The following is a 24,060-nucleotide window of genomic DNA, read 5'->3' on the forward strand; positions in this document are numbered from 1 at the left end:
CCCACTCACTCATCGACCCACTCACTAACACTTAATAAAACTCTCACTCTCTCTCTCTCTTCCTTATAATTCGTTCATGTCACCTCTGTTGTTCTAACGTGTGTTTGTTGACGTGTGTTCTGTTGTATGATATCGTGTTGTGTTTAGCAATTAGGCAACATTATCCTTTTCTATATGAATTGAAATGAAGTTATTTTGAATTTTAATAGGTTTATGTTATAAAACAATTAACTCTTATATTTAAATTTATTATGTTATTTAAAGAGATTAGTTTTTTTCTGTTGTTTCGTATTCAATTTGAATTGGGTTAGTTTGACATACATACATATAGAGGATTAATAGTAAGGACTTTATTATAGTATATAGACATGCATATGCAAATATTACTTATATTTTTAGTATTAATTTCGGGCCCACCTAATGTTCTTAAATTTATTCATGTAATTGAATTTAATATAATTTAAGTTGAAGTATGTAAACTTAAAGGGTTTTTGTTTTTATTAATTATTGATAAAATTGCTGAGAATTATTTAATTAAGAAATAAAACTCTTAAGTATGTAAACTTAAGAACTTAATTATAAAACACTCAAAACTTTTTTTAACTAACCGCAATAAGTGATTAATAAATTCTTATTATTTTTTTACCATTAAGATACAGCTCAAGGGTTTATTGGTTTTGTAGAACTGAAAAAGTGATTAAATTTACAGGAACACTTCTCAAAATTCCTGAAACATATGTTTATATAATTGTCCTGTAAAGTGTCTTACAAGGTAGATAGATAGACAGATAGATAGATAGATAGATAGATAGATAGATAGATAGATAGATAGATAGATAGATAGATAGATAGATAGATAGATAGATAGATAGAAAGAAAGATAGATAGATAGATAGATAGATAGATAGATAGATAGATAGATAGATAGATAGATAGATAGATAGATAGATAGATAGATAGATAGATAAATAGATAGGTAGATAGATAGATAGATAGATAGATAGATAGATAGATAGGTAGATAAATAGATAGATATATAGATAGATAGATAGATAGATAGATAGATAGATAGATAGATAGATAGATAGATAGATAGATAGATAGATAGATAGATAGATAGATAGATAGATAGATAGATAGATAGATAGATAGATAGATAGATAGATAGATAGATAGATAGGTGGTAGGTGGATTGATAGATCAATAAGTAGACAGATGAATTGCCGAAATGACACAAATCATGACATAATCAAAATGACAACAATGCGTTGTTGAAATGACAACGCCAAGTTAATAGACATCCGTTAAGATGTGCTTTTTGCAATCCAAAGGTCAAAGAGAATATTCGTGAGAATAAGTGTCCTAATTTCAAACAAACACATAACATTCTTTTATCGATTGATTGAAACACATCATGTGCAGCACATCAATAGCTTCTGATTCCTTAATAGAACAACCCATAAATATACATGAAGCAATGTAGTATGTTTTGTGTGTTTAGACACATCATCGAATTAATCTATATATCCTTTTTATAACAGTTCCTAAGAGCGATAATGAAAAAGTTCTATATACATCGAGAGATGTAGTTATCGACACCAAAGTTAATTAGTTTCGGTAAAAAGGTCACCATACTGTTAAGAACCTATCATTATCTTGTATTATCTAAACTTTATATTCTAAAGCTACTGTAGACAATAGAAATAACACATATGAGTAGGTCTAGTATTGGACTAGTCATAAGAGACTATATAAATATAAAACCGCTCCGCTTTAGAAGGGCTTAATTATAAACATGTGTGGGAAACGGTTGGTAGAAAATTCTATGGGGTAGCTTTGAAGAGAGCTGTTCAAGCTCTTCAGAATAAGACGACCCAAGAGAAGAGTTATTTTAATTCTGTGTGCAAAACAAAGGATTACGAGCATAAACAAAGGATTTCGGGCATAGCTATACAAAAATGTAACCCAAGAGTTCATTTCAGATCAGGAACAGTGATTAGAAAATTCCAAGTTACCTATATTAACATCACCAGTGTGGTGAACAAATTTTGGATGTAAATGTGTAACTAAAATAATTACAGATTATTCAGCATATAATTAATATTTTATTTTTAACCTGTTTTACTCAAAAAAAAAAAAAAAACTTTAAGCTCAAATGTTATATAATTGCATCTTGTATCTTTCGGCATCTCAAAGAGTCTTTTGTATAATAATTTCATCACATCTAATTATTATGCAGTTCTTTTTAATTTCAACTAATAGTTTTTTTTTGTTTATAAATATATAAGTTTAATTAAAATTCATCTTCATCATAACCGTAATCATGCTCAATGGCATCAACAATTTTATGTATAAAATAATGAAATGCATAATAAAATGCAACTAATTATTATGCAAAACATGTTTAATTTGAAGAAATATTGCAGAAAAAGACAAAATGCAAAAAAAAAAACTAAAGAAAGAAAATATTGCAGAAAAATTTCACTAAGAATATACTACATTCATTACTAAGTGTTCAACTATGTGAAACATACAGTTTTGCTATATAGAAAATTAATGCAGCAAGAAAATTGTGGTAATTTTCATTAAAACGCGTAGATGCTGTTGTTCCATAAAGAAAGGAAATTGTGTATAATTACATGTTTTTATTATAAAAAAAGAAACTTAAAGGAAAAGAAAATAAAAGTATAAAGTCTTACAAATGTTTAGGTTGAAATTGTAAAAATTTTATTTTTAATTATACTATATCTTAGTTTTTATTACTATTTCTTTTATATTCTCGTCTATGGATTTTCTTTGAAAATATATAACAATAATACTAGTGTGTGGCAATCTGTGGTAACATGTTTTCCATCTTTTAGTAAAAATAAATAATTTTAATCTTTTCATTTCATTCAATTATCTTTGACAACAGTTTGTCGTTTATTTCTATGCATTTTCTAATAATATTATCATTTTGTTTAAGTTGGCATTGTATAGAGGATGCGTTGGCTAAAAATAGATTTTATTTTGACATTTTATTGATACGACAACAATGAATGCAAATAACAATTGTGACACCAGTATTATTCTTATGGGTGGGGCTTTTCTTTCTTTGTAATTTACACTTGACTAGGGAAATTAGAAAAAAGATAAACTATGGTATTCAGCCATACCGAATCTCATATACCCTTCAACAAAGTGCGTTTTTACATTCTGTTCGTTTTTATTAATTTTTAGTTTGATGGCGAGGTACCTAGCAAAAATAAAACGAAGTACTTCCAAATGATAACATTTATCACCACTTCAAAATTAGCATTAAGTGAATTTGTTTATCTTCTGTGGAAGTGATGTTTATTGACTCGCAAAGAAGCGAAAAGAATCCAATTTTGTTTAAAATTTAAAGTAAATTTTTTGTACTGATTTTTTTTTTAATTAAACCCATTTTATTTTAGAGTTGATTGATAAATACATGTAATTTATTTATTTCTGTAGATTTATTAAAGTCAAATTAGTTGTATTCTATAACACTACAATTTCACTTCCTAATAATTTCTAAAAAAAAGAACATCAAAATTTCTTCCTAAGAATGACTTTAGATGTAGTAAATTTGGTATCAAATAAAAAGAACATCCCTCTTAATGACAAGCCTGTGTTAAAATCATCACTTCTTCAGGTCTTTTTCAGTACTTCCATGGAGTAAATTCTACTTCTTTTTCGTTTCTTTGGAAGTTCTTTTTTTGCGTGGTATATAACCAAAATGCCAGTTTATCCCATGTGGACATTTAAACACTTTTGTAAAAAAACTAATTTTAAATTGTGCTCCACCAATAAAATGTAAGAGTTTAAATGGTTTCCACCAGGGTGTAAACGATTTGAGTATTCCAGTCAAAACATAACCTCACTTCAAGGTAAACTACAGCACGAGGTAGATACAGACAATGCATAATCACAGAAATGCGAGTGAGACGCAATTTAATGGAAAGACAGATAGACAACAAACACAACCCTGGCTGTTCTTAAAAACAAATGAAGAAGACGCGAGAGTTGTTCTTCTAGTCAGACCTGAATTACGACTGTTACGTTCCGTTGCGTCCATGATGAATCAGCTGATTCGTTTTAGGCTTAAGGAAACCTGTGTTAATCGTAAGTTTAACCGTGTGATTGCCAATGAATCAGCTGATCCGCCCCGAACCGAAACGTAGAAGCTAACTGAGCTCTAAGAGTTTTATATATAATAAATCAAAAAATTCTATTTGTAAAACGAAAAAGTACCAAAAAGTATTCAATCAGTTTGCTGCTTGTATGCTGAATAACAAAAAAAGTATCAAAAATTCTTTCTTAAAGATTTTAATCTAGGTTCAATATAAGAAAATATAAAAAAGTGCCCTTTGAGAAAAAAATACCATAAGTCCCTGGAAAAGTACAAAAAATCCAATTATTAGTGAAATTTTTAGAAATTGTTTCTCATCTCTCTGTTATTTTTGGATCGATTTGGCAAGCATGTTTAATAGAATTGTTGAAGTTTTGGGTCTCAAAGATATTTGGGATCTTCAGAAAATTAATATCATCAAACATATGGACAGTCGGACACAGCTTAATTGACTCCGATTCTATAAGGACTCGCTATATATACATATATACTGTATAGGTTCGGGAGCTGTCATTCTCTTGATAGTCAACATAATTATCTATTCCTAAATATCCATGCGGATATCAATGCAAAATTTGAGGATTATAGAGAAATTTTGCAAATATACGAACTTTAGTCATAAATTCATAAAGAAAGATCCATATTGGTTTCTATAAAACTTGATTTTGTCTAACTACTAGTATTTTTAGGGTCTATAAGAAATCGTTGATAGATACCGTCTATTTTCAATACCAAAATGATAGTTTTCTTTCACTCTTCGTTCGCACTCTATCAACAGACAAACGTATGGACGGCAAGTTATAAAATCTAATCATGGACATTAGATTTTATAACTTGCCACATCTCTTTTGATGGTGGGTGTAAGAATACACTTTTTTACAAAGTTGAAACGAATCGATACAATAACCCCCTCATTTTATAAAACGAAACTTTCGTTAACGATAAATATTTGTATGAAGAATACTGGGAAATTTTTGAAAATTTTAATTTTTTCCATACAAATTTTTTTGAACGTTTGTCGTTTCGTTTTATAAAATGAGGCCCTAAATCTTCACTTTAGTTTGAGTGATTTGGAATATATTTTCAAATTCCTTCTAATTCTTCTATGTTCTTTTAGTTTTAAGGTCTTTTACAAATGACAAATTTCCTAGAATTTTAAGACATAAAAAAAGGTAAGAAAATAAATTGCACGACTATGAGTTTGTAATCTGGTTAACTTAGGGCCTAATTTTATAAAACGAAACGACAAACGTTCAAAAAAATTTGTATGGAAAAAATTAAAATTTTCAAAAATTTCCCAGTATTCTTCATACAAATTTTTTACGTTACCGAATGTTTCGTTTTATAAAATGAGGGGGTTAATTTTAAATCTTTGAAGAGTTATTATCACCATCAAACAATAAGTTAATCATTTTGGTTTATCAATTATCAAAAAGAAAATATTGTACATAATTTGAAATCCTATTCAAATTTATACATTATTTCATCTATGTGTATATGTAGACGGAATATGTATAAATATTTTAAAACTATTTTTATCCTAACTAGACAACTTGGTTAAAATTATCCAGATGTGAACATTAGACACGTCCTAAAAATATTATAAAGAAATTAACAGTGAAAAAATCTATATAAGTATTATGGATCCGATAAATATCTATTTGTATCTATTATTGGTAAATAGATTTTCTGTAAGTCCGGTCGTTATAAATTTAGTAAAATATTTTAGATCATATAAAAATTGCCGAATTTCATCAATACAAGGTTCGGTTTTTCTAACAGGACGTTTTATGGGGACTAAGCCAATGTGGCCCGAGTATAATTTCAGGTAAACATGTGCAAAAATTTGACACGATTGTTGCATAATTACTTCTTTTACGAATTTTTATTTCTATTCCGACAGGTAACTGAAATTGCCTTCCGATATTAATCATTTTCAATAATAATGAATGCTTGAAATTCCCTGCTGAAACCAAGGAAAATGTGAACGAGAGAGAATCGTACAGACCGATCACTATGTTCTTACCAGTCGCTAAAACACTTGAGGCTCTTCATATCCCAACACTGACACGACACCTTACATTAGCTCAACATCAGACAAAAAGATGGATCATTAACTATTTGAGTGGTCGCTAAACGTTTGTTGAGTTTAGAAACCTTGTTCTAAACACCATAGAATTAGACAAATGTTTCTTTAAGGTAAGACCCTGTCACCACTCCTTTTTAATCTCTACATTTTTAAATTACCTAACCTTTCATATGGTGTGGATGTGATTTCGTTCACAGACGACTGCACTAGGTTGGCAGCAGACAAGAATGTCGAGTGCTTAACGTGAACTTCTTTTTCATCCACTGCGTTGATTTGAAAAAGGTCTACCATCGCCCCTAAATCCATCAATGAAGAACTCGAGTGGCACTTTTTGTACATGTATGTGCCGGTCCATATACAAGCACTTTGCTGAAGTAGTCGAGCTATCTAATCACTTGTCACAATAGCCCCGTTGCGGAATGACAGACAGCATAGGCTCAAGCCTACTGCACCTCCCGACAAGGAAAAAGCAATCACTGGTCTTAAGTCAATAGAAAGGGGGAGACAAACTCCATCATCAGATGAAATCGTTCATCCGGATATACCGGAAGATGACCACCCTTATGATGCCATGAAAAATTGCTTTATTTAGAATGTAATCCCAATTCCAGTGCATTCCTTACCTCTTTAAGCCCGCGCAACCACACTAGTGAGATGGCTCTGTTGTTTCGGCAACAGCACCTAGAGACATATATGGTAGTCCGAAATACCCAATAAAATGGATTAGGAACCCCCTTTTATGAACCGATCTAAGAACTTCCCCGAAGCGTAAAAAGGCATACTTAATCAGTACCCGATATTTTTACAATTTTCGCATCAGTTCCATTTCCATGAGCATAAATATCACTCTATGGGATGACAGGCAACCATTGAATACTAACCTGACAATTCCCCAGCATAAGCCGGCGTCCTACTAAGCGACTGGTAAGAAATACTGATCGGGTTCAGGAATCCAACATATGCTGCTTTGTACACAGACCTGCTCGAAGAGAGAATTATCCAACCCATTAGGTATATGATATATCAGTCCTTAAACTAACATTCTCTGCCCGCGGTTTGCGTGGATCCCGAAGGAACTTCAACAAACTGACCAGCCAAGACAAGTCCTGCGGCAACTGGCCACCCGTAGTATCAGATTATCTGGTGCTCTGGTTAGACCCCATGTCAAATCATTCCAAGGCGTAGCCGAGGATAAATTTGACATCACCAGTTTATAGTCCCGGCTGACTAGCGGTATTGGTAACCGCTAGTGTGGTCACCATTGTCGAGCGATACCCAATGGAGACATTTACAGTGCTGCCAAAATGCTGCCCTTAGGACTGTAACGGGTTGCTAACAGATGACCTTTAGAACACCATCTTTATGAGAAACTGAAAACTTTTGGACGCATCCAGTTGAGGTTTCAAGCAATTTTAATAGTTACTTGTATGAATCTGTAGCAGTCTAATAGACATGTGTATATGTATTTATAAACCCACACAAAAGAAATATGTAGGAGTTTTGTTTTGTCCTATTTCCTGTTATCAATTCACACATACATGCTTTCTGCCTTTTAATATTTAAAAATGTTTATTTGATTTTTGCTATTAAATTAATTCCTTATGAGTATTTAGTGCTAATTGGAGATTATTTGCTCCACTTTTAGTTTTTTCTTTTAGCTTCTGTTGACATCGTTATAAATAGTACATAAGTATAAAATATTACCTTCGTTTAATGTGTTTATCATGAGAAAGATATAAACTATAAGGGTGGATGCTTTTAAACTTATCATATGGTCAATTTAATATATATATACATATTTTTGATATAGTAAAATATTTTTAAACAATATTCTATGCTAAAACAAGTAAAAAGATTAAAAGAATGCAATAATGATAACACAAAAAGCTTTAGAAGTTAAGTAAAATGTTTAAACTTATCATCATAAAGTTTTCGAGCAATAATCGGTCAAACAAACATAATTTTCAAACAATTTATTCATCGATTAGTTGGTGAATTATATCTGAACAATATTTATTCCAAGAAGTCCCATTTTATGGGTTCTAACTTAATTCAGGCTCTACATACTGCTGATGATTTTAAATAGCGATCTTCTCGAAAGCAGGTCTAACAGAATTATTGAAGATTCGCCGATATCTGAAAAAAACGATTTCAACAAACACAGACAGACGGATAGACATACGGACATCGTTTAATCGACTCCGCTATCTATAAGGATCCAGACTGTAATCTCGGAAATGACAAATGATCGGTCCCGGATGCATACAAGATCCACCAATACATAAAAAATTGATATTTTTTGGAATTTTTAAATATTCTGAAAATTAATTGATATTGTTAAAAGTAGCGTATCATAAATATTGGTGTTGATAGACCATGTTTTGCCATTTCCTTTTTTTAATTTTAAACCAACATTATCTCTTTTAATATGTTCACATAATTTGTTTGGCTACAACCACAGACTCAACAATGCACGATCCAAACCCAATCACACACTCACATAACGATATACTTAAGTATGCATATATTAGGGTTGTAAGTTGTAAAATGTAAATTGTAAATTTTTTATTAGCAATTTTGAAAAAAAAATGTTGCATCCGTTTGCCTTTAACCTTTTATGGTCAACTTTGTAATCTTCATTAGTAGTCCAAAATGTTTATAATATTTGCCTAATTAATGATAAAGTTTACCTATACCTCTAAACAACGACATCCATCCACCTTAATAAACATTCGCATACAAAATGTTTTTAAAGGACTTTTTAACCACCAACACAACCCACACCACCACTCTTTCAATTTACTTCATTAAAAAATTATACAAGAATGAATAAAGTAGAGAAAAATATGATTATTATTTTTATTACGCGACGCTATCAACAGATTATAATGTGGTCTTTTGAAATTATTCAACAAAATAAGAAAGAATTTCACAAACAAGATGAACAAAAAACAACAACTTTTTTAATGTAATGAAATGGTTGGAACTGAAATGGAGATAGCACACCATCAGAAGCAAAAACAACAGTAGAAGTAGTAGCAGCTGTTAAAGTTAGCAATTCATGACTTTAAACAGCATCAGCTGTAACCTCACAAACCACAAATCCATTAAAGTTACTTCCGTAACGAAGGCCACACCACACAACTTAACGTGAAATATAAACTGCGTATTTAATCCAACACAAAGGACTTCAACAGAAATGGAAGTGGGGAAACAAATGTAAGATATAATATTGCAATCTTCAATTATTTTATTCAACTGGGTCGAATGGTCTTTGTTAACGTTTCTTACAAGGACATATTGCTCATTTACTATTAGATTGGCATAACTCCAAATAGCTAAATGCATAGACCAATATTCCGCTGGATATATAGACTAGATTATGTATAAAACTATAAACTAGACTAAAATATAGACTAGACTATAGACTATACTATAGACTAGAATATGGATTAGACTATAGACTAGACTATAGACTAGACTATAGACTAGACTATAGACTAGACTATAGACTAGACTATAGACTAGACTATAGACTAGACTATAGACTAGACTATAGACTAGACTATAGACTAGACTATAGACTAGACTATAGACTAGACTATAGACTAGACTATAGACTAGACTATAGACTAGACTATAGACTAGACTATAGACTAGACTTTAGACTAGACTATAGACTAGACTTTAGACTAGACTATGGACAAGACTATAGACTAGACTATAGACTAGACTATAGACTAGATTATATCGAACACAACACTTATTTAATATACAGTTTGTAAGAAGTCAAATTTTGAATTATCTCAATCTTGAAGTAAATGATCGATATGTAGTCATTTGCAGTGGTTTTTTAAAAGAACTCAAATAAAATTTTATTTAAATTTAATTTCCAATGTGTGATACATAACGATTAAAGAGCAAATGTTTTTGCACAATTTATTAATATTTAAATGTATTTTTATTGTAAGGTGTCAAATGAAATCAAATGAAAGAAGTCCAGAGAAATCATCTTGGATTCTTAAAAATTAGCGATAACAATTATTTTCATATCTTTAGACAGAGTAGATTTGTGTTCTTGTAGATCGTACAGGGGAGAGAGAAAGATGTTGTATCGATTCTTCTTTCAGCTCTTGTATATAATTTCGGTTTACATGTATGTATATTTAATCAGTGTCCGAACTTTATTCAAAAGTATTTTGTCCGTGAAAGACAGGTCCATAGCACATTAGATATTCTGCAAGTAATGATAGAAGTATATTCGAGTTTTGAATTTTTTGTAGCCAATTCAAAGAATGTGTCTTGTTTTACAATGCAAATGAGTTTTACAGAGTGTCTTCATTGTTTGTATATTTTGTCCTTATCTTGCGGACACATCGCTGGCGTTAATTTCAAATTGAAAATAGTAGAGGCATTTTGCAGTCAGATGGATGCCCTGAAATCGATCTAATCGGAGAAATTTCCCGAGCCAGTACTCGATACCATATACCAAAACACATTCGTTAAGCTGTTTAGAAGAAGGACGAAGGCAAAGCAAATTAGTTGGGACAAGAATTGAATTTAATTGAGAATACACTTTGATCGAATGCAACTGAGGTTAGTAAACCATATCAGTTCACGTTTCCATCTCTTAACGAATGGTTTTACTCTAGAATAGCAGATACATATTGTCTAACTTATTCCACACTCATTATTATGTTTCCAAGATTACTCCATTGTTTTTTTCTTCCTCTGAAAACTCTAACCTTTATCCATTTGTCGCGGTATCGTCTATTGTTCATCCTAAATACGAACGAGTTCGTAAACTGGGTGTTGCGGGATCTTCTCTAGTTGCAGTTCATGTTGGGATTCACTTAATTTTTGTCACTTTATTGGTCGAGTTGCATGATCTTGGTCTATTTTGTGGTTGTAGCAAATTGTTAAGAATTTAGGAATTCGTTCTTTTGAGTACTTTACTACTAACGTTATCATTAGTAAATTGGTATGCTTCGTATACTTTAATCTGATCTTCTACTTCAGAGTTGTTTAGTATAGCCCCGGAGGTAACCTATAAATCAGTTTGATACCATTATATATTAAATTATGTCCCTTTTACGAATCTTGGATTCCTTAGTAAAAACTACAAATCCTTTGAAAATTTCTTTAGATTCGACATACTCCTTCTTCATCGTTACAATAAAGTCTAGAGTCGTAGAAATAGGGATCGAATTTTGTAAACGATTATAACTTGGTAGGACTTCGATTATAAGTCCTTCTAAAAGACATATTTACACATTATAAAATACTTAATTCTCATTACCTTCTCCAAAAGCATATTCCAAAAGCACTTTGCCTCCCCTTCTTGTAGGATTATGAGTCGCATTGCAAAATAATACAATTTTAAGCGGACGAGGAGCCACGTCCATATGAAGAAAATATTAAATTCGTATATTTGAGATAATATAACAGTTAGAGTTCTCAAATTTTATCGGATATTCCAGAAGCACTTTGTCTCCCCTTCTTGTAGGATTCATGCACATTACGAGTCGCATTGCGAAATAATACAATTTTAAGCGGGCGAGGAACCCCGCCCATATTAAGAAAATATTAAATTCGTATATTTGAGATAATATAACAGAGTTCTCAAATTTTATCGGATCCACGGATCCATTAGGGGGCGTGGAATTTTCTATATAAATTAAATACGAACATGTGTTTATCTTTTAAATTAGTACAGTTAGAATGTTTTTTACATTTGCACTATAATAACTTTAACATCAATGTAAACATTTTGGGATATATATTCATGGACTACCTATGGAGAAGGGGCATCTCCCATATTATATTAAATAAAAAAATTCGTTTATCTGGAAAACTAATAGAACTAGATTCTTCAAATTTTACACGAAGATATCTGAAGATTTCGGAAAAAGGGCGGACTTTCATCCATGTTTGCTTCGAGCCCATCGTATATCTCAGAAACTAAAAGAGCTTGAGTATTCAAATTTTATTTGAAGAAGTTTGATATCATCTCATCATTTAGAGTTTAACGGGCAGACATTCATTGTCTGCCCGTTAAACTCTATGAATTCAAATTTCATATGAACTCATATGAATTCAAATTTTTATACCCTACACCATTTAAGTGGGGAGGGTATATTGGATTTGTAACGCACAATAATATTGGTTTATACCCTCCTTAAAGTATACTAATCGGCTTAGAATAATTTTCTGAGTCGATTTAGCTATGTCCGTCCGTCCATGTAAACCTTGTAATCAAACTACCGGCCGCAATTTTGAAGATAATTGAATGAAATTTGGTACATGATCTTCTATTCCCTGGGACGAACCCTATTGAAAATGTTTAAGATCGGTCCATTATTTCACCTAGCCCCCATACAACGGTTCCCCCCAAAAAGGGCTTGTAAACATTGTAATCAAACTACAGGTCGCAATTTTGGAGATAATTCAATAAAATTTGGCACATGATCTTTTATGGTACTGTCGACGAAGCCTATTGAAAATGGTTAACATCGGCCCCATAGAACTGAACCCGCCAAATAGGGCTTTTAAGTTTATAATTATGCTTAATATACCCGTATCTCGACAAAAAGCTGCAAAACTAAGTTCTATACTAGTCTTGATGACCCTGATGAACTTTATAATTATAGGGCCTCATTTGACCCTAGCCCCTCTAAAAAGCCCCCATCAAAATTTTACTTAAATATCCACAGTTTTATTAAACAGTAAATGGCTTTAGTATATCTGAGGCAAGGTACAATTCAACTTAAATGCTTTCTTATGAAAACTAAATCATATTTTATTCGTATACATGTGTAGGGTATACATGTGTAGGTAATATGGTCGGCTTCGCCCGACTATAACTTCTTACTTGTGCATAGATGGAAATATCTTACATATAAGAATAACTTATTATAAATTTGGGAAACTATTGTAGTTAGAATCTTAAAAATATTTAAGTGGGTTTCTTATTTCTATTGCTTTTAGAGTAGCAAAGCACACTGACACGCCGTGTAAAATTTGTATGATTTTGTAATGCTGCGAGTTTTAATTGTGTCTGCAATATAATGCCTTTAGTAAGGCCACTTTACTGCTTCTTTTTCCGCTGGCTAGTTTATCCTTTCCGCAAACTGCAAACAAGATCAGACTAGAATATATATTAAAAACGAAAAAAAGTTTCAAGGTTTAAAGCTCATTAAGTACTTTGGAATGTCGTTAAAGTAACAAAAAGTATTTATTATTTCAACGGAAACTGAAGGTTAATTAACAAGTTACCACTTTTGAAATCCTTATTTATTTAGGACTAACACAAAATGATTTATTTATTTAGTTAGTTTTTCTTTCAAAATTCTTCATCTAAATATTTCTACTCAAGTCAATTTAATGATGTAATTTTATTTGTCCTTGAGCCGGCTGTAAAATATTGTAGAAAAGGATGCCTAAAAAAAGAGGTCAACCAACTGCACAGCACAGAAAAATACTTATAAATATTTAAACAAATATAAAATATTGTGTATTTGTTAAGCCATTTAAAGGAGTTTTTAAAACCACTTTTCTGCTGTTGGTCACATTTCTTCTCATTATAATTTTAATTAACATTTCAACGTATAATTAGTTTTTTTTTAAATAAATGCTTTTTTCTTTTTCTCATCATTCATTTTCATTTCAATTTTAAAACACTGTCAACTAAATTATGATTTGTAAAAGTAATTTATTTTTCCTTGTTTTCAGTAAAACTAGAGAAAAAAATATATGAAATATTTTTGTTTGTATTTTATTTTTTGGAGTGGCATTACAACGACAAATTGCTTTAATTGTTGTTGATCATGAAATATGAAAAATGACTTTTTAACTCGTTGTGGGTGTATGTGAGTGTATGAAAGTAGTGAATTCACTTTTTTGTTTTTGTTGATTCTTGTTAACAATACCATGACAATAGATTATTAACCAAAAAATGAAAAAAAAGAAAGGTTTATACATAAAAGCTCATGTAGTTAAATACCCTGCAGGTCGTGGTACTTATACTTGAATATCCATGTATTAAGTTATAAAATATACTTTTTAGGCATGTAACTAACCTTATAAAAGGGTTCATGTTATGGTTTTCATACCCCCTTTTGAACTACTGGGTATTTAATAGAAACATACAAACATCATTTCACTTTATCAAATAAACATTCGAGCGCCTTTGTTGCGTGTTTGCTGAAATATTATTTAGAAACAAAGTCAAATGCGATAAAATTGTTGTTGTAATTATTTATAAATTCAACTGGAGAAAAAAACATTGTATAATAATTTATTACTTTTTAATAAGGCGAATGTGTATGAGTAATATAAAACTATATAACAATTCCAAGAAGTGCGGAAAGCAATGGTAAGATATTTGGATTAAGACAGAAATGCTTAGTTTTGTTACTTGTACTTATCCAACAACTCACATTTCAATCAATACTGCATACCGTCTGCATTACTCAGAAAGAGTCTAGTAATGGCTTACAAATAACTAAATACAGATGTAAATACTTATTTTTATTGATTTTACATTTTGTTTTTAGTTTGAAAACCATTCGAAGACTCGGTGGGCATATCGTCGTCCAACAACGCACATTTCAATGAATACTGCATACCGTCTGCATTACACAAAAAGAGTCTAGTAATGGCTTACAAATAACTAAATCATATACCGGCGGAGAGAGGCAGATAAAAAAATCACCACTACACACACACTGTTGGCATTTTTTCATTGAAATTGCACTGAAATATTTGTATTTTTGCTGCTCTTGTTTAGAGGTTCGTATGCGATCGTGTTGCCGAAAATCTTCGTTGTCAGAACAATACTAGTGCCGACGTCTGAACTAAATACATATGTAAATACTTACTTTTATAAATTTTAAATTTTTTTTGGTTTGAAAACCATTTGTGGACTCAGTGGGCATATCGTCGTTTACTTATTTGTCCAAAAGCATACTACTTATTTAACCCATTATTATCAACCGATTGTGGTAAGTACTTCTTTACCTCCCTGTTGGTTAGGGTGATACGTTATTGTCTCGCATGTCACCGTGTCACCGTGTTAAAATAATTAGATCTATTAAAGTTTGACTAGACTATAAACTAGACTATAGACTTGACTATAGACTAGACTATAGACTCGACTATAGACTAGACTATAGACTAGACTATAGACTAGACTATAGACTAGACTATAGACTAGACTATAGACTAGACTATAGACTAGATTATAGACTAGACTATAGACTAGATTATAGACTAGACTATAGACTAGACTATAGACTAGACTATAGACTAGACTATAGACTAGATTATAGACTAGACTATAGACTAGACTAGACAAGACAAGGCAGGTATCCAAAGGGGAATTGATCCAGATTAAGGATAATAAGCCACCCTGAGATAAAAACTAGACTAAATTTTTTGCCTAGCAAGTCGGCGAGTGTCCCTTGCATATTTACGACTCAGCACCGCCCTTTGTAATCATACAGCAGAAGGCAATTTTATATATGGTTTCACCGTTTTACAAGCACTTTGCTCAAGTACTAACTCGTACGAACTAAACTCTGACCATTACTGATCCGTTGCTTACCTTCCGACATGCAAAAACATAATTTCCGTTTACAACAAAAAAGATGGGATGTCCTTTGTTCAATCAGAACCTAGATACATATTCGTAGACTGAAACACGAATCCTTCAAATAAGCTAATGTCTTTGTTCTTAAATCTGGTATGAAACGAGATTTCCTTGAGCATATCTGAACAAAGAACTTCTCATTCATTCGACACAACCTCCTTATACTATAGGCATACGAGAGGTTAAGATTCGTAAACCTCTAGATTCATCCTGTATCATATAGACTTAGCATAAACTCACTTCCAAGGTAGGACTTAGTGAAATTTCTTGAAAATATATTCATTTGTAGAAATAAGATATGCTATGCTTAGGCAAGTCCATAGATTTATTTTTCATTATCAAATCTGGAATAAAAATAAATTTGATGTTTAAACAGTTTTCAATTTTTTTTTTATTAAAAATTTTCATAAAAAAATATGTAAAAAACGTGGCATAATCTCTAAACATCAACTGTCACAGGATTTACATGTTTTTGTATTTTGACATTTATATTGGATACAACAAAACAAAAGCTTCCCCAAAGGCTTTGTTATTTTGTTAGATTTATTTTATACAGTTTCTGTTTTGTTACTGTTTAAATCCAAGGTGTTAAAGTATTTCGGTATTGTGCCCCTTTAATTTGCATAAATATTTCCTTATTTGGTAAAGGAATAAAAATGTGTTGTTAAATATTTAATAAAGTGCCCGCCGCTTCATACAAAAGCCACAAAAACTTTTTGTGCCTATTTCTTTTTTGTTTGTTTTAACAATTTAAAACTGTAGTAAGTACTTACTGGTCTGGTAGAGGGGGAGGGAAATTAATGTATTTTACTTTTTGTATTTTTCCCATTCATTATTTTCATTATCATAAAGTTTTTCTCTTGCTATCCGTTTTCTACCTAACTGTATCCTTTTTCCGTCCACTTCATAATCTTAATGGTGTTTTTTTTTTGTTTGTTGGTTTGTTTGTCGTTGTTAGTGTTGGCGTTTTATCCTTAAGCTGACTTCCGGCTCAATTTACTCTCAATGTGCTTTAATTTATTTGAAAACAAAACAACAAGAAAAATTCCGATTCTATGATGAGAACGATAAATATGTTTTTGTTGTTGTTGTCGTTGTGTGATTTTGTATGTGTGTAATCAGGTAGGCTTCTCTTTTTGTAATAAGCTTAAATGTTAATCCTTTACTTTAATCATCTTAAGTATATTGATGTGTGCGTTGGTATGTGTGTTCGTATTACATTTGTCTGCTTTGAGGTTGATTGACCTTTTATCTCAATTTTTATTTTTTTTTGTTTTTCACAATGATTTCATTTTACAATTGACATTAAGAAGGGTTTCATTAATTTCATTTGTTATTAATGAGCGTCTAATTTATAAGAGAAAATACAAAATAGACAAGTTCAAAACACATTTATAAAGAAACAATTAATTAAATAATATTAAACACATTTCACTTTGTAATGGCTGACGTTGTTGGGTTTTAAAAAGTTAAACTTGAGAACATTATCATGTGACATGATGAGAACATCAATGTCTATGTATTATAATATTAAAAAAGCTCACACAAACATATTCTGTAAAATATTTACGAAGACTTTTAACTATTCCGATACTCTCATTAATGATTAATGAGGCATGATCATTAAGAAAAATCCCATAAAAACGGAGAATAGTTGTTAATGATCTTGCAGCCCGATATAAAGTGGGTCAAATGATCAAAGTTACTGTTCCTCATCGAAGTGTTATAGGACCATCACTTTACCTACACTAAAATAAAAAAATTTCGTAACTACTTTTTTCGTAACATATAAGAAAATTTCGTGTATAATATGAAATATTGTTTAATCAACCCCTTTTCTAATTTTACGAAAGTCGTAATATATTTTTTCGTATATATTAAGAAACTTTGTTTTCTTTTACAAAAATAGTTTCGTTAAGGCATGTAATATTTAACGAAAGTAACGATTTTTTTTCGTAACAAGATTATTTAGTAATATACAAGAATTATTTTTATTTTACAAAAAAATTATTTTGTTACGATTTTTTTTATTCTCGTAATTTTAAGGGAGTTAAATTAAACGTAATTTTTTATGTTTTTTTAAAAAAAAGATAAAAAATTTCTTTTTTTAATTCGCAATCTTTTTCTAAATTTACAATAATTATTTTAAAAGATCTAAAATATTTGTCTTTAAAAAAATCGTAAAATGAACAAATTTTTTTTCTAAAATTATATAAAATTATTTTGCATTTTACTAAAATATTTCGTATAATTTCGTATATATTACGAAAGAATTTCGTGGTGCGAAACCACGAAGCATTTCGTACAATGTACAACATTTTTCGTGTATATAAGGCATGGATTATTTTCAGTGTATAATAACCATTACCAAAAACTTTTTCCATAAATGGATGTACTTGGAAGACGGAGGATAGTTGTTAATGATCTTGCAACACGCCTTATATAATAAAGCAAATACCAAGTGGTTTAAGCGATTAAAGCTATTGTTCCCTAACGAATTATTTTTAGGACCATCACTTTACCAATAATACACCATTACCAATAACCAATTCCAGACCACCAACAATTAAGTATTCAGCAAACTTTTCAATCTTCCAGTCACAGATATACCACAACCCAAGCTGAAGGAACACAAGCTGAAGTTGCAGACGTCATCAACAACGCCCAAATATCTAAGGCGATTGGTACTGATGATATATCCATGCTGATGTTAAAACACCTTGGCGAGCGGGGATTTGAGTTGAAACTATGGTTTTCAATAAGTCACTGAGCAGCCTTGTAAAACCCGAAGCCTGAAAAAAGGGTAGAGTAATTATTATTTTAAAACTTGGGAATATCGCGGAGGGACAATCATACAGGCCAATATCCCTCCTACCACCAGTTGCGAAGACACTCGAGGCATTTCGAGGCTAATCATCACCATCACCATTGCCACTCAAATCTTACAAGAACGGTCCTAGTGGCTCTTGGCTTAGTGACCATCAGTCACTCCACACATTTCGAGGATATCCACAAGGCCCAACAACAGAAATGGATCGTAAATTATCTGTGTGGAAGTCAGTCGTTCGTAGGGTTTAGAGACAAAGACGAACCCCCTACAATAAATATACAAGGTATACCCCAAGGTGGAGTATTATCAAAGTTTTTTGCTTAACTTCAACCCCCGTACCTGGTGTGGACGGGATTTTTTATGCCGTCAAAAACTATACAATTATGGCGACGTGCCACAACTTTGATGTATTATGAGTTCTTCACTGACGGTAACCTGTCATTATCAACAGCAAAGACTTACGTTTTACCACCTGGACGAAGGCAGTAGAACTAAATCGTGGTCGATGGAGTTCTTTACTTCCTCAGTTCACACAACTACAATCACCCACAAATTGCGAAGTAGAAACAAGGCCCTAAAAGCACTAGCCGGCAGCAGTTGGAGTGTGTTGTTAACTAAATATAAAACGAATAGTGGTAAATTATGCTTCCCCAATGTATTCACCTTTGCTCAGTGATACTCAGTGGAGAAACATTCATTCATCTGCAAGAGAAAACGAAGTTCTTCTTGTTAGTCAAGGAACACAATTTCATGTTGACAAAATAGTTCCTCCTAGGATGACATCGGAAAGGGATGACATCACACCGCATGTCAGGAAGGATCTTCGTATCACCAAAGCAAAAACTATTAATGTACACTCAGACTGTACATGATCATAAAGCAAATGCCTTAAAGATAAGGTGAGTTGTAGATAATTTTTGATAATATTTCATGGGCCCTACTTTTTATCGTTGTAACGATGAGTTACAAACACAATGAAAACTCATTTAATTTATTGACAATGTGTGATAAAAATACTACATAAACTGAAACGGATAATTTATATCTCCTAATTGAAAATACTTATACGTACACTATGACCTGGTTCACACTAAGAAACTTTCTTTGAGAAACTTTTGATTTTTGTGTGTGAGAGAAAGAGAAAGAAATCTTAACCATCCCTTTCTCTCACACACAAAATCAAAAGTATCTCAACAAAAGTTTCCCAGTGTGAACCAGGTCTATATAGTTGTAAATACATTTGATAATATTTCATAATCCCTTTCCTAATTTCTCTTGATAGAAGGACAAATATACAGACGGATATGGCTAAAATCTAATAAGTTTCCACGTTTTTAGGTCTACAATGAAAATATTTATGAGTTACAAACAATATGACAAAATCATATTTGCCCCATATTAATTTTTTTTTTTTGTAATTTCTGTGTTACCACTGAACTTTCTTACGACATTCGAAAAACATATGAAAAATTGTCGTAAGAGTTGTATAGAGCTAATGCATAGAAACTACCAACAACATTGTTATGACTATTGTAGCAAATATTTGTTCGATTGTGAATTGAACAAATATTTCATGAGTCCTATCCTATTTTCTATTGATAAAAGAACAAATAGACAGACGGACATGGCTAGATATTGTGTAAGAATCTAATAATTTTTCAAAATATATATACTATTATAGGTCTACATTGAATATAACTATGAGTTACAAACAAAATGACAAAATCATATTTACCCCATATTTATTGATAATGTGTGTTAAAAATACTATTCAAACGAAACGGATAATTGATATGTGCTAATTAATAATACTTATACGCCCACAACTCAGTTTATATTTTTATTTTCTCAAGAATTAGGTTTTTTATTCAATTGAAGTGAACAGTGAAAGATGTAACTTAATGTACATTTTAATTTATCTTTGTGTTAGTATTGATATTAGGGTGTTTCCATTTTATGAATAATTTTTCGAATCTTCAATACTATTATTTTTTTATTTATTTTATAAATGTCCCCTATTATTTTTCTTAACTTTTAATAGGTAACTTAGTCCACTATAATGTTAATGTATACTGGATACATACTTATATACGTATGTATGTACGCACTTAATGTCAATCTTATTTTATTATCAATTGTGCCGTCAATTCTATCATTTCAATTTCATGCATACAATCACTTGTCAATGTGTCAAAACAGATTTCTACTTTAATATAAAGTTTAACTTAACAACGAGAATATCAAAAGCAACGTCATTACAATGATTTCAAATAGAGACAACACACAAAAAAAAAATAAATATTTTTACACGATAATATTTCCGGTTTGAAGCTGTATACATAATGAAAAAATCAATAAAGTTTAAGTATTAAATGTATATATAAGGATAAAAGAAATTAAAAGAATGTTTAAATATATAAAATAAAATATTATTAAAATAAATTAAGATATTAAAACTAGAAAACTTTTTCTCCTCCAACTGTTATATATAAGAGTATTATGTAAAATAGTTAAAAACAACTTTATTATAACAAATAATAAAAGAAAACAAATTAATTTAATTTAATACAACTACTACTAACTAAATATAATTTAAACTAAAACCGACATTTATTTTCTCTATTTTTATGTTTTTATTTCTTTTACCCCAAAAAATAATGTGGTGCCATTATTTAACTTCACTTAAAATCCAACTCTTATAAACATTTACACACCCGTAAATACGGACGTATACATAGTATAACATACGAATAAGAGAAACCCTGTAGCTCACGGTACTGTTTTATAACATAAATGTAAAATTCGGTATTAGAGTAACCATTTCAGTAAAACGAATGTAGATTATGTAATATTATTAAATAGAATAGTCAGTAGACTAGTTTGCAGACAATTTAATTTACAAAGACATAGATAAGTATGGACTAGTCCTTAGTCATTAGACCATGCAATAGACTAGTCAATGGACTAGTCATTAGACTAGATCACAGGCTAATAAATAGACTAGTCAATAGACTAAACAGTAGATTTCTTAAAAGAATTATTCATAGACTGTTCCAAAGACTGGTCAATAGTCTCGTCAATAGACCTAATAACAAACTGTTTCATAGCCTAGTCCGAAAGCTATTCAATATACTAGTCCATAGACGATTTTATAAACTATTCCATAAACTAGTCACTAGGCCAGTCCATAGTCTGTACAATAGACCAGTCTATAGACGAGTAAATAAACTAGTTTATAGATTGGAACATAGAACATAGGGCCACTTTTGATAAGCAGAACTGGCGCGGTGTGATGCACCAAACGTAATATTACAGTGCCCAAATTAGATCGGTCCATAGGCTAGATATGAGACTGACACATAAAGACTAATCAATAAATAAGTCAATATACTACTCTATAGACTAGTATATTGACTAATCTATAGTACATATACTAGATACAATACACTATTCCAGTGTCTAGTCAATAGACCACTATATACACTTGTGCATAGACTAGTAAATATACTAATCTATAGACTAGTCAATATACTACTCTATGGACTAGTCAGTAGACTGACCAACAGTCTTATCCATAGACCAATCAATACCGTAGCCTAATCTAAAGACTATACAATGGACTAGTCCACAGACTAATCATAAACTAGTCCATAGACTAGTTAATAGAGTGTGCAAACTGACTGGTTCGTAAACTAGTCCACGAACTAGTCAATTGATAGTCGCTAGACTAGTGCATGGACTAATAAATATAATAGCTAACAAACTAATTCATAGATAAGTACATAGACTAGTTTATAGGCTGGTCCATAGACTAGTTCATAGACCGGTCCATAGACTAGTCCAATATACTGCTCAATAGACTAGTCGATAGACTGACCAATAGTCTTGTCAATAGACAATTCAATATCATGGCCTAATCAAAAGACTATACAATCGACTACTCCACAGACTAATCATAAACTAGTCCATAGACTAGTTAATAGAGTGTGCAAACTGACTGGTTCGTAAACTAGTCCACGAACTAGTCAATTGATAGTCGCTAGACTAGTGCATGGACTAATAAATATAATAGCTAACAAACTAATTCATAGATAAGTACATAGACTAGTTTATAGGCTGGTCCATAGACTAGTTCATAGACCGGTCCATAGACTAGTCCAATATACTGCTCAATAGACTAGTCGATAGACTGACCAATAGTCTTGTCAATAGACAATTCAATATCATGGCCTAATCAAAAGACTATACAATCGACTACTCCACAGACTAATCATAAACTAGTCCATAGACTAGTTAATAGAGTGGCAAACTGGCTGGTTCGTAAACTAGTCCACGAACTAGTCAATTGATAGTCGCTAGACTAGTGCATGGACTAATAAATATAATAGCCAACAAACTAATTCATAGATAAATACATAGACTAGTTTATAGGCTGGTCCATAGACTAGTTCATAGACCGGTCCATAGACTAGTCCAATATACTGCTCAATAGACTAGTCGATAGACTGACCAATAGTCTTGTCAATAGACAATTCAATATCGTGGCCTAATCAAAAGACTATACAATCGACTACTCCACAGACTAATCATAAACTAGTCCATAGACTAGTTAATAGATTGGCAAACAGACTGGTTCATAAATTAGTCCACGGACTAATCAGTGGAATAATCAATAGATTAGTCAATAGACTAGTGCATAGACTACTTTATGCACTAATAAATAGAATATTAAATAAACTAATCCATAGATTAGTAAATAGGCTAGTTTATAGACTGGTCTAAAGACTAGTTCATAGACCGGTTCATAGTCTAGTCAATAGACTAGTCCATTGTCTAGACAATATACTAGTGCAAAGACTATTCAATAGAATAGTTCATAGACTAGTTTAGTATAGTCGACAGACTAGTGTATAGACTACTTTATGGACTATTAAATAGAACAGTTAATAAACTAATCCATGGATTAGTACATAGGCTAATTCTAATATTAGACAATATTCTAGTTCTTTTAATACAAAGAACAAATATTAAATAGTGCAAAAAAACTATAAATTGGTATGAATTTACATTATTAGAACTAAAGGGACTCCAGGGAAAAGTTTGCATCTTTATAAAAATGTGCACGAGTGTGTGTAATATTTAAAACCGGAGTCTATATAAAGGAAGCAAAACTTCCTTTTACATTTTGATAAATTTCACGGTATACGCATCATTTAGATTTGACTTAAAATAAAATTAACACAATTTATAAGAATTTATCTATGAATACTACATATACATATAAATATAAAGATGCTGTACAAAAAAAAAAAAACAGAAAAATAGGAAAACAAAAACAACAGATAGCAGAGTGAAAAAAA

The 24,060-nt window shown here is 31.1% G+C and overlaps 1 long non-coding RNA gene across 2 annotated transcripts in view; it reads left to right on the forward strand.

Annotated features, from left to right (window-relative positions):
* LOC111675370 overlaps positions 1-19,593 on the forward strand; it is a 52,722-nt gene extending 33,129 nt beyond the window's left edge. For both annotated transcript variants that reach the window (XR_006941365.1, XR_006941366.1), the window contains exon 4: positions 18,469-19,593. This is a non-coding gene — a long non-coding RNA (uncharacterized LOC111675370). The remainder of the gene's footprint in view (positions 1-18,468) is intronic.
* The last annotated feature ends 4,467 nt before the right edge of the window (positions 19,594-24,060 follow it).

The sequence above is a fragment of the Lucilia cuprina genome, chromosome 6, assembly GCF_022045245.1.
Source record: "Lucilia cuprina isolate Lc7/37 chromosome 6, ASM2204524v1, whole genome shotgun sequence".
NCBI lineage: Eukaryota > Metazoa > Arthropoda > Insecta > Diptera > Calliphoridae > Lucilia > Lucilia cuprina.